Source organism: Ochotona princeps, chromosome 13, assembly GCF_030435755.1.
Source record: "Ochotona princeps isolate mOchPri1 chromosome 13, mOchPri1.hap1, whole genome shotgun sequence".
In the NCBI taxonomy this organism is placed as follows: Eukaryota; Metazoa; Chordata; class Mammalia; order Lagomorpha; family Ochotonidae; genus Ochotona; species Ochotona princeps.
In genome coordinates this window covers 20,595,083-20,607,405 of record NC_080844.1, presented here as the reverse complement: position 1 = coordinate 20,607,405, position 12,323 = coordinate 20,595,083, and the positions used below count along the sequence as shown (strand labels likewise).

At 34.5% G+C, this 12,323-nt stretch overlaps 1 protein-coding gene across 1 annotated transcript in view; it reads left to right on the top strand.

The window, feature by feature from the left end:
* Positions 1-12,323, top strand: part of PCDH15 (protocadherin related 15) — a 548,396-nt gene that overhangs the window by 474,045 nt on the left and 62,028 nt on the right. The gene's annotated exons all lie outside the window — the stretch shown is intronic.

Sequence of the window (12,323 nt, the reverse complement as noted above, 5' to 3'; positions counted from 1 at the left end):
GTTTGGTGATAGGGGTTCAACTGCAAAAGGAAGATGTTGTAGTACAGTGTTTACAACCCTATATGAGGAGAGGTAGTGCAGAGCGCAGTCAGTAGCCATTACAAGATGGCGACAGGCACAGAGTAAACAACTCTGCCCTGACGTAGCTTCCTGCCCTAGTTTGCCCGGCAACAGCAGCGACCTATCCCAATCTGACAAGTAAGCACTCACTGTCCTATCACGACCGGTCACTGAGCCACAGACACGCCTCTCATGGAGGTGTATATAAGCCATCCGCTTTGCTCTCCCTGCGCCCCCCACTGCCATCTTTCCCTCAATCAAGCGGCGCTCCAATAAAGTGTGATCAGAGAAGGACTTCGGTGTCTGCGTTTTATTCCCTGCTGGCCAGGGGCGCGCTACAAGGTAGGATGGTAAGCTAGACTGCTGAGAATGTACAGAATTCTTGGGATGAAAAAAGCAGATGTAGGGTTGATTGTTTCTGCAGAATCACTGAGAGCTTTGAGGGAACAGTCCAGCAGGATACAAGGCTGAAAGATAGGCAGGAAAGAATCAATTAGAAATAGGAAGAATCGGGAATGAATGAATGAACGACACAAGATAAACAGTCGGGATCAGGGTTGAGTCTTGGCACATACATGAGCCAGACGCAAGAGCCCAGAGCAACTGCCTGAGTCCATTTTAATCTATGTGTATAAATCAAACATGACATAAATCGGAGGGTCTGAGATTGCTAGCAGGTTACAATAACAGTAATTAGTGAACACATTCATGGTTAGTTGTTTTAGTTGCTTGCTCCTAGGTGCTGGGAAGTCTGGTGCTAAGTGAAAAAACCCTCATGAACACAGGCCTGTGATTCCCTATCACTGAGGTAACCAGACCTCGATGCAAGCATTGCAAAATCTATTCCTGTCCATGGCAGGGGCCTTATCAGAGGGAGGCATGCCTTCACCCTAATCTTACTCTCATGAATAACCATGAGGGAGCTAAGGACTTCATCTCCATCAATGAGCTGAGGTCACTTACCTGACAGACTAGGGCCTCCTCTGAAATCAGGCAAAGGTTCTGCCTGCTCACCCATACCTATAGGGATCTTTAGCTTTAGCCCTAGTTTGGTTCACGCTGCATCAAGCGCAAAATACCACAAGGAATGATGAATGATACTCAGACACATGTAATATCTATAAAGGGTAATGGAACACTTTTTAAAATTAATTAATTTTTTTTGAGGAACGGTCTCTTTATTAACTTTATCTCTGAGTCGGAGCTAAATACCAGTCGTGAGATCAGACTGACTCAGAGATACCATCTGTACCCTCGCCATAAAGACAAACTCACAAGGGGGAAGGGAAGAGTAATTACTCCTGCACAATATCAAGTTGGAATAAAAATTAACTTAGAACACTTTCCATTGAACTCAATATTTACTTAATCAACTGTTACAAAAATGCTTAATCCATGTGTATTAAAAACAAAGCTAATGAATATTAAGCATAAAGGATATGAATGGAATATTTTGATATTTAGGCCAATATTTTCCTAAAATCATAATGAGGAAGGAAACATGGATTTTATAATTTAATCTTGACAAAGCTGTGTGACCTTGAACATATGTATTTCTTAATTTCTATACGTATCAAGCCTGCAAAGTTATGATACAATTTAAAGAATTTCTTTTCACTATTAAATAAAATACCTTTACAATACTAGGAACAGTCTTTGGCTCCTTGGAATATCCAGTAAACATTTGCAATGAAAACTAGCTGTTAGCACTGTGTTCTTTTTACATATAAATTTATAGTAGCCTTAAAATCAAAATTTCTAAATTCAGGAAGCATAATGCATGCGAGTTACTGAAGGCTCTCAGTGATTCTACCATTGTCCTTGAAACCAGTAGTGGTTCTATCTTTTTAGAATTCACTTTCAGAATCAGCATTGAATGCTAATGAATTTCTATCTTAGTGAGAAAATAAGAAATAATTGCAAGAAGCTGAAAATTAACATATGTGAAACCTCCCTTGTATCATGAATAGGTGAACTCTTTGAGGTACACTGTGTATGTATTTTCTTTTTTTTTTTTTAAAGATTTATTTATTTTATTACAAAGTCAGATATACAGAGAGGAGGAGAGACAGAGAGGAAGATCTTCCATCCGATGATTCACTCCCCAAGTGAGCCGCAACGGGCTGGTACATGCCCATCCTAAGCCGGGAACCAGGAACCTCTTCCGGGTCTCCCACGCGGGTGCAGGGTCCCAATGCATTGGACCGTCCTCGACTGCTTTCCCAGGCCACAAGCAGGGAGCTGAATGGGAAGTGGAGCTGCTGGGATTAGAACCGGCGCCCATATGGGATCCTGGCACGTTCAAGGCGAGGACTTTAGCTGCTAGGCCACTGCGCCAGGCCAACTGTGTATGTATTTTCAATAAAATGTTACCTGATTTAGAAATAATATTTTCTGAAATTTTCTATGCTTTACACGAAGTAGTTGTTTCTCTTATAGGAACAATTTAACATTGAGATTTATGAGGTATTTTATGTGTTTAAATTCAGTCCATTTACATCTTGAAACAGTGTTATAAGGCATTTTTTCTATAATTTATTATTTTTTTTTGCCAGTAGTTATGGATGACATTCTGTTTCTTCTGTTCTGATAGCCAATCACAACATAAAGAAAAATCTTGAAGTGTGCAAAAGGGAAGTTCTGAGAAACAGACTTTGGGGGATTACTAGAGAAATATAATTTTCAAGTAACATCAGTAGTGAATTAATCAGAAAGCTGTTTTTAAAAAAATATTGAAGAAATAAACAGAAGAAAACGGCCCTGGAATGTTTAGTTTTCATTCTTGTCAAGCTGTATAATAGCATATCATGAGTCTTAGTGAGGTTACTCAGAGTAAGGTAATAAGTATCTTAGTGAAAAAACTCTAAGTTTCATGTTAAATAAAATAATAATAATTCAAAAGACAGAAATCTGCTGAAATAGTTTTCTCAGTACTTTAAGATTGTTACTAAGATCTCTCTAATCCTCCCTGACAGACATGGCCAAGTTTGCCAGTTTTAAAACTAAAGTATGAATGGATAGATCGAGACAGAAGAAGAAAGGTATTTCTGGGTTATGTGATAGAATTGCCTACAAAAATGGAAGCTGCAGCAGTTTTTTCTTTGCTGTTAAACGAACCACAGCATGACACATAATCTTTTTTGCCACCTCCTGGGCATATTAATTGTATGTTGTGTTAGTAATCATCATGAAAATTAGGAGCAATTAATGAGAAAAGGACATGTCCTCAGTAAAAATGTGTCTCACCTCCATTTACATGGGGCTTATTAGACTAAACACAAATAAAACTTTGACTTGCAACAAGTCAGCTAGCTGGGCAAACCACTACTAATAATGTAAGTAACTCCATTTGCTGCCTGTACTTGTATTCTGTTTAAGCTTTAAAGAGATACAGTGATGAATGTGCTTAGAATGACTTAGTTCCTGCAGGACTTCAATAGAATATTTACAACAGAAAAAAATTGGAACAGGTAGATTTTAATTTTCATTGAAATTTGTCAGTTCAGTGTAGGTGTCCTCTCTCTCTGAAATAAGATTGTAATCAGTGGACAACCACCTACGACTGTCAATACGATGTTTATGGACAGACCCTGCATGATGGTTTTTCAGGGAGAAGTGTATGTTCCTCTCACAAGATTTGTGGTTTGGGATCATTTCCTGAATATCAGGTGAATAACACCCAAAGAATGATTTTTGTTCTGTTTACATGCCACATATCAGATGGTGATGTGATATCCCATTGAAGTGAGAGCAGTGTAGGACATTAGGTAAACTTGAAAATTATTATTTTTTTCCCAAATCTTCCTAAAATACAATCTTTTGTTTCTTACTCCCATTCAGTATTGACCTTATCTTGAATTGAATCATCCCAATCATGTTCAGTTTTAGCCTGTGAATGTTTGGCGGATAAAATGTTTTATATTATAGATGGGTAGAAAAAGGCAATTAGACCAAACATAGGTTGGTCACTATTTTTTGACCAAATTACAAATGAATAATTAAACTAGTGAAAAGTAACAATCTGGCTAAATCTGACTGTTAGCTAGAAATGACTTCTCAAATCTTAGTAATTGAGTTTTGTCTGAGGGCAATTTTACAACAATTTATGAATGTATATTCATACAGTTTGAAATACTTTTGCCAGCTTTGCAATGTGTATTTCTAGGAAGTTCGTACTAGTAGATGATCTGCTGTGTACGGATCTTCTGTATACTAGATCAAGTTCTTCTCTAAGATCCACTGAAACACAAGTATTTACGAGTTCAAAAACATTTAAGACATAATAAAAAGATAATTATTTTAAATAACTATACTTGACTATCGCATGTGTATATTTTATTCAATTCTATTTCCGTAGTGTGATGTCTAAAATAAAACAAGTTGAAAATCTTCCCAATGATTGGTTAACAACTAAAAATAGTAGTTAACAATTTCAGAAATGATATGTTCTAGTTTGTAGAGAGGATAAATGCACATGTGTACATGTTATGTACATGTATATGTGTCTATATATTAAAAATTACTAAAATACCCAACATTGATTACTAACTGGGAGTAGGTATTGTATTGCAGCATGTTAAGCTGTTGCTTACAGTGCTGGAATCCTACCTCAGAATACTGGTTCATGTTCAGGCTGCTCCAGTTCTTAATCAGAGGGTAGATAAAAGTTAATGGCCAAAGTACTTTGGTCCATGGCAGCCAGGCAAAGGACAAGGATGGAATTCTTTGCTCCTAGCTTTTTTTTTTTTTTTTTTGCCTGGACCTATTATGGCCAGTTGGGGAGGAGGGGAACAAAAATGAATAGGAGATACCTCTTTCTCTTTTAATAAACACATTTTTCTAGGTGTATATTATTAATGAGTTTTCCACATTACGAGTTCAGTTGAATTTTTCTGGCATTTTAAAATAAGAGATAAACAGCTATGTGTTAAATACATTAGGAAAGATCTTTCAGGGCTGACCCATGGTGACAACATGACCTAAAGAATGCAATGGCAGAAAACCTTGTAACAATAATACAACGGAGATTTAAAGCAAACAATAGGAATTTTTGCAGAAAAGTGCAAAGTCCAAGTCATACTTTGCAATAATAACCTTGAGCATGAATTGACAATTTATCAATTAAAAAGCACAATTTTTAGCTGAATGGATTTAAAAAGTAAGACCCCTCCATAAGCTGTTAGCAAGAAACACAATGTCTCCCACAAAGGATAGAAATAGATAGTCCATGCAAAAGGAACTAAAAACCAAGCAACAGTGGTTATCCTATACTAGACAAAATTGACATTGAGACTAGAGCTGTTGAGAAAGAACTACATTGTGTATTAAGGATCAACACAACAGGGTGATATGACTATTGTAAATGAATAGCCACTCAATGCTAGAGGCACCTATTTATTGAAAAATTACATTGCAAAGGGGAGAGGCTCACAGACCCACGTGACCCTCAGATTACAATGGAGAGAGAAGGAGTAAGGGGAAAGATGGATGAGATGAATGCTTCCGTTTTTCCTCCTGTGTGGATGGGGTCAGGGAGCACCAAGGGAGGACAGTCTTTGGTTGTTGCATTAGAGACTCCAATGAGGGGAATAATAAAACTTCAGCTGTGTTGATTGTTCCGAGAGGCTAATGGCTTCCTTGTTCCAGAGGTGCAAGATTCTTTCTAAAGCCCCTTAGGTGTCCTTGTCTACATTTGTGTGTCCACAGACCTAGATACATGCTGCAAAACCTGACTTGGAGTGTTGTTTGTCCTGCCCTTGTCCCATCCATTGAAGAGGTACTTGTGCTCCTCTGTTGACTTAGATGAGCTGTTTTGTTTTTTAGATGCCCCTGGGTATGTTCTCTTTTGGGTGGGCATCAACAACTGAGAAGGCCCAGTCCTACAACATGTGCTCCAGGGTTGGACCACATGTTTGTGATTTCCCTGAGATTTGGGATCTAAGCAGAGCAGTCCAGTTGGAAATCGTGTAATAAAGCTCACTTGGGAGGTCTTCAGACCTGGTACTCATGTGCAGTAGGTGGTGTAGGACCAGGCTCAGTCTGCCGCCTGCATCAGCCAAAGCACATATTGGTGGGGAATCCCCAATTATCTGAAACAAATCTTAATGCATCTAAAGAGAGACATAGATTTCAAAAAAGTAATAATAAAGAACTCCAAAGCTCCACATTCTTCAATGGGCAGATAAATTAGACAAAATCTTAACAAAGAAGCAACAGAGCTAATCTGTACCATAAACCAACTAGTCAACTTGTACAGAACTTTTTCCCCAGCAATGTGGATGTAAAAAATGCAAAAAATGTGAAGCCATGCCATATATCTTTTTGGATCACAGTGGGGTAAGACTGGAAATTAACACCAAAAGAACTCTAGAGAACATGGAGGCAGAACAACATACTCCTAAATGAACACTGGATCATAGAAGACATCAAAAAAGAAAAAAAAAACTTCTAGAAGCAAATGAAGATGACAACACAACATATCAAAAATTATGGGTTCTGATAAAAGCAGTGTTAAGAGGAAAGTTTATAGCAGTTAGTACTGATATCAAAAAGTTGGAAAGTCATCAAACAAATGATCTAAAAATGCTTCCCACAGACCTAGAAATAGAAGAATACACCAAAACAAACTTTGTAGGAGGAAATAGTTAAAAATATCAATGAGATGAAAGCTGGTTTTCAGACAAAAAGAAATTGGGCCACCTAACCCAAAAGAAAAGGTAGAAGACATAAGCAACAAAAATAAGATGTGAAAAAGCAGATATTACAATGGATAGCAAAGGACTAAAATTAATTATCAGAAATTACTACAAGCAGCTATAGTGCAATAAATTGAAAAATCTAGAAAAATGTATAGATTTCTAAACTCATATAATCTATCCAAATAAAGTCACGATGGCATAGACTAAAATACTATTAACAAAGATGGAAGATGAAGACCCTCCCGACAACAACAAAAAAACCTCAGAGGCAGGTGGTGTTATGTTGAGTTCTACAGCTCCTTCTATAAGCAAGTAGCACTTTAATCTCAAAGCCAGAGAAGGATAAAGCAAAGAGAACTATAAGTATAGGCCGATATCCCTGATGAACAAAATTGTGAAAATCCTTGACAAAATACTACTCAATTGATTCCAACAACACATCAGAAATATCCTTCACCCAGACCAAGTGGAATTTATACCTGGTGTGTAGGGATAGTTCAACATATGAAATCAATAAATGTGATCAAAGAATCAAAACCATATGATGTGATCAATAGATTCAGAGAGGTCATTTGATTAAAATACAACAGATTTTTGATACAACCTTAAGCAAGTATAGAAGAGCAATTCCTCTATACAATCAAGGCAATATATGACAAATTAGGTTAATACATACATGCTGTAGCAATATGAAGAAATGATTGCTTTTCTCCCCCTGTGATTCAGAAGGTATGGTTGTGTAACAATCAGGGCAAACTGTGTTAATCATGTATGAATGTTTGAAGTCTATCTGTATTAATTGTTTTCTGTGTGTGCCCCATACGCATCTGAAATGATTTGGAGACAACCAAAATCAGTCTTGTTTCCCTCGTTGAAGAAACTTTCATTACTCTATTCTGATGTGTGTAAAAACTTCCTAATATATTTGTGCTCCAAAATGACAATTTCACCAGTTTTGTTACAGCTGCTGCTGCTTATTTATTCTAAGACTTGAAATATAAAATGTTAGAGAATATGAAGACTATGTAAGCATGTGTGCAGGTGTGTGTGTGTGTACACATATATATGCCCTCCACAGAGGACTGAACTCTAAAGCATTAGCAATTTAAAAACAAAATACTCAGCCATCATTTTGGAAGAATATATTCTTAATTTTAAAATGTCATAATTTATACAAATTTGGGAGCATATAATGTACAGATAGCATCATTCTTTTCTATAAATGCATTTTTCTTCACAATTAATGTCACTTTGGCAACACTTGCGGTATTTTTTTTTGGGGGGTTATCATTAATTCTGGCATAGCACTTCATATTTTAAATGTTTTTGAAAGTTCTCTATTGTCCAAAGTAAAAAGCTTTGTAAATTGAATTCTATTTGCCTTGACATCCTTTTTTTTTCTTATGCAGATGCTGATAAAGTTTTTTTCTCTCCATCATAAAGCTTTTGTTTGTGTTTCTAGATTTCTTGTTATACAGCCAGTAAAAGACTGTCAGAATTTACACAGGATTAAACATTCAGATTTAATTTTCAGATGTCCTGCTCTATCCTTTTCTTGACTTTCTATTAAACTTAATAATTGAAACCTAGATATCACATGCATTTTTCATGCATTAATTCATTTTAGGGCAATGAAAAAGGTTTTACAATTTGAGTTGTGCTTTATAATTATATGCATACATGTAAAATATGTCAATTTATCATATAAAAATTCTTGGAGAAATATATAAATTCATAAAAAATGAAAACTACACTCCATTAAGTATCTAAATCTAAATTTGAGTAGTGAAATTAATCCTTAAAAATTTATGTTCGAAAGAGGTTTTTTTTGGTAAGACCTGTAAGATAGTCAAGTTTAAGTTTAAAGTTTTTGAAACACACGTTAACAATCACTTGGGAAACCAAGAGACAGAAAAATATACACAAGATAAAAAAGTAAAGAATATTTAAAATAGAAGATAAATATAAGATCTTGCTTCACTAATTTTAAGTCTTAAAATGTTTTTTAATCCGTAAGTCAAATAGATTATATAGTTATATATATTAAAGTTAAGTCTCATTATAAGTTTTGGGCTAATAATTTCAACTCATGGCCTTACAATGAAAGAATCTTATTTGCTTTTCTGAATATTCAAGTCATTTTCTGAAAATTTCTAAATGGCAGCTGTAGTGACTGATAAGTATCTTATCATAATAATTTTATGAAAATCCCCATAAGTGCATTTGTCTTGTTATAAATAAATAATAATATATTTCTAATAAGAGGATGAGAATCATATTTTTCTCAGTGACAATCCGATTGCTTCCACAAATATTTCCTAATTATAATCTTCATGCAAGGCATACCCAAGTATGACTTAGGAGACACAAGATGAAAAACATGATTTTTTTTTCCAATCTATACAAGGTGATAACTTTTTCAGGCCAAAAAAAAAAAAAAAATACAGAATGAGGAGTATATTTATATGTAGGTTAGCCAAAAGAGGAGTGTGGAGATGATAGTCAAAAGGTAGCTGAATTTGACTGGAATCAACTTCATGTAACTAACTTTCACAGAGCAAGGAATGAAGAATGTCTCATTAAATTTTCTTTGAATGTTGAAATATTTAGGATGTAATAATTACAGTTATTATAAAGCTGCTAAAATTTTTAACAGTTGATAAGCATTTTGTAGAGAATGATAATATTTTCTGATTGAAAAGCATTCAAACTGGTTTCCCCTACTAAACATACCGCTTAAACTTAACATGCATTTCCCTTGGTTATTGTGTCTCTTGAATAGAATGCAGTTTATTTCTATATAAATGAAAAACAAAGCTAATAATTTCATAGTCTACTTGATAACATCATTTAGTGAGTATAATCAGTCTTTAAATGACTACTATGAAAATTGTGGAAATTCAGTTAAAAGATGAGTTCATTTTAATGCATTTAATTGTAAAATCTGTTTTTAACTTGCTGGGAGCTCTCTGAAGACTCTGATGTTAGCAAAGATGCAGAAATCAATGAAGCTTTTAGTTTTGATATGAAGTAATATCTGTGTTCTAAAGTGTCTTAAAACAAAATTCAAGTGTCAATCATTACATAAGTACAAATTCAGTTATTTTATGACTTTTTGTTCTTTTGCCTTCTATAGAATATTAGATATATTTTTTCATTAAGATTTGGGTTTCATAATAAATTGCCATTAATTTCATAAATACATGTTACCCCGTGATTTTTGGCATCCCTCTTTAAGTGTAAGCACAAATCTTCACCATAAATATCCCAGTGAAACGGTTTCAAACTGTGGAAAACACCTGTGATCAGCATATCTCTTTATGAAGTGTTTACACTGTTAGCTGCATGCTTACCTGTGTTTAGAGCATCTCATATCAGGCTTTTACTTAAAAAATGAATACATAAAAATTAAATATTATTAATACTGATGTTGCACTGTGGTTACATTTTTGTATTCTCATGCAAAATCCGACTGCAAATTCTTTTTTAATTTAAAATACTTCTTTATTTGTTTATGTTATTCTAAAGTCTTATATAGTTTGCAAATAAATCAATTTATCTGATCTTTTCCTTAATCATATGTTTACACGCTGGGCTTTACAAATAAAGATTTCTTTGTACTTTCTGAAAATACAAGGGTAAGGTCAATTTAGCTATATAAAACCACAGCTCAATTCCTCTTGCAAACTTGGCTTGATATTTGACATTAGTAGGTAGAAATGTGACATTTGAGTATTTTTAGACCTATATTCTGAAACTGTTTCACCCTGTCTCAGGGAAAGTGAACCTTTAGAGCTATTCAGTTTAAAAATCAGTCTAATTGAGAAGCTGAAGTTAAAGTTAACATTATTGGACTTTAATGTGTTTGGAAGTTCTTAGGACCTCACTAATTGTTCTGCTAATATTTCTGTATCCATTTTATCTATTTAAGAAACAGAAGGGACCAGTTACTTAGGCTGTTAGAAAATTAATGGTCTCACGTCCCTGTAAGATAGGAGCAATTATTTAGTGATTTTCTTATAATGTTGGGCTCCTTTGTGTATTGAAAATTTTGTATGAGTTCCTAGAATTTGGTAAGTTATTACCTGTATTTCAGCCTTCATTAAAATATGCAATTACAGGAAGTATAATTATGACATTGATTTTTTAACTTTTATTCACTTTATTTAACATTAAACATAACTTTCTTGATTTCATTCCCCAAGGGAAACTCATAAACCTCAGTGAATCAGATCTTGCAATATCACATATCCCAGATATTAATGTCATGAACTGTACACTGTTTGTTGAACCTAGAATAAATTTCTGATTATAAAAAAGCTGATATAATCATTAAAGTGGTGCTGAATCTGTATAAATTTAATTCATTTAGAATTTCTAAGGCAAGTCCATTTTAACTTTCAAACATTTATTTGATGAGCTTGTTAGATGTCTAAAAAATAATAGAACAGATTTCTGATTCTTATTTGTTTCTTCACTGAGATATGTTTTTTTTTTCCACAATATGAAGAAAGCAATACCTTTGAAGATCCCTTAAAAATCCACTGATCCAGAAGAGAGTAGAGGAACATATTCCAGATTCCAAAAGCAAAAAACAAAACAAACAAACAAAAAAACTGTCGGCCCAGTATAACATACCCAGCAAAGCTTTCCCTTTGTCTTTGAAAATGAAATAAAATTCTTCCGCAGTAAAGAAAAGTTAAAAGAATATGCCTCTGCCAAACCTGCCGTACAAATGATGCTTAAAGATGTTCTCTTGACAGAGAAAAGGAATAGCACCCTCCAAAACCAAATGCAAATGTAAAGAACATCCCAGTAAAATAACAACAGAAGACTAAATCAATGAACAACCCATTGCTAAAATGACAGGACCAAATTACCATCCATTCATATTAACCCTGAATATAAATGACTTAAACTCATCAACCAAATGTCATAGATTAGTAGACTGGATTAAAAAAAAAAACCAACTCCATGTATTTGTTGCCTATAGGAGACACATTTCACCAACAAAGATCAGCGAAAACTGTATTTCATGAATTTTGATTGTTTTAAGTTTCATCTCTTCAAAATACTTTTTTTCTGATTAAATTCTTCACTGACTCACAGATGATACAGTATCATCATTTTCTTCAAGAAGATACTTGATTTTCTTTTTCATTTCTTCAGCAACGTATTAGTCAGTCAGTAGCATGATATTTAACTTCATGGCATTTTTATTTTCTTCTTTTCTTCCTGTTGATTTTGTTTTGTGGCTTTTCACTTATGGGGATCTATAGTAACTGTAATGGAGACTATCATATCCAGATGTGAAGATACAATGCAGTATGTTTCTCTATTTCCCGGTCAAAGATAAACTCTCAATGAAACTATTAACTGTATCTTGACAATAGGATGCTGGACTCTGCCATTGTCCATGCCCACTATGATGGACATATGACTGACTGTTCATGAAGAATTATACTATAGTAATAATATTGGGGAACTAAGTGGTGGTGATGGGTGATGACTTGAGGAAGTTGGGAGGGAAATCTCAGGGCTTATAGAAATGTATCATAAAATGAT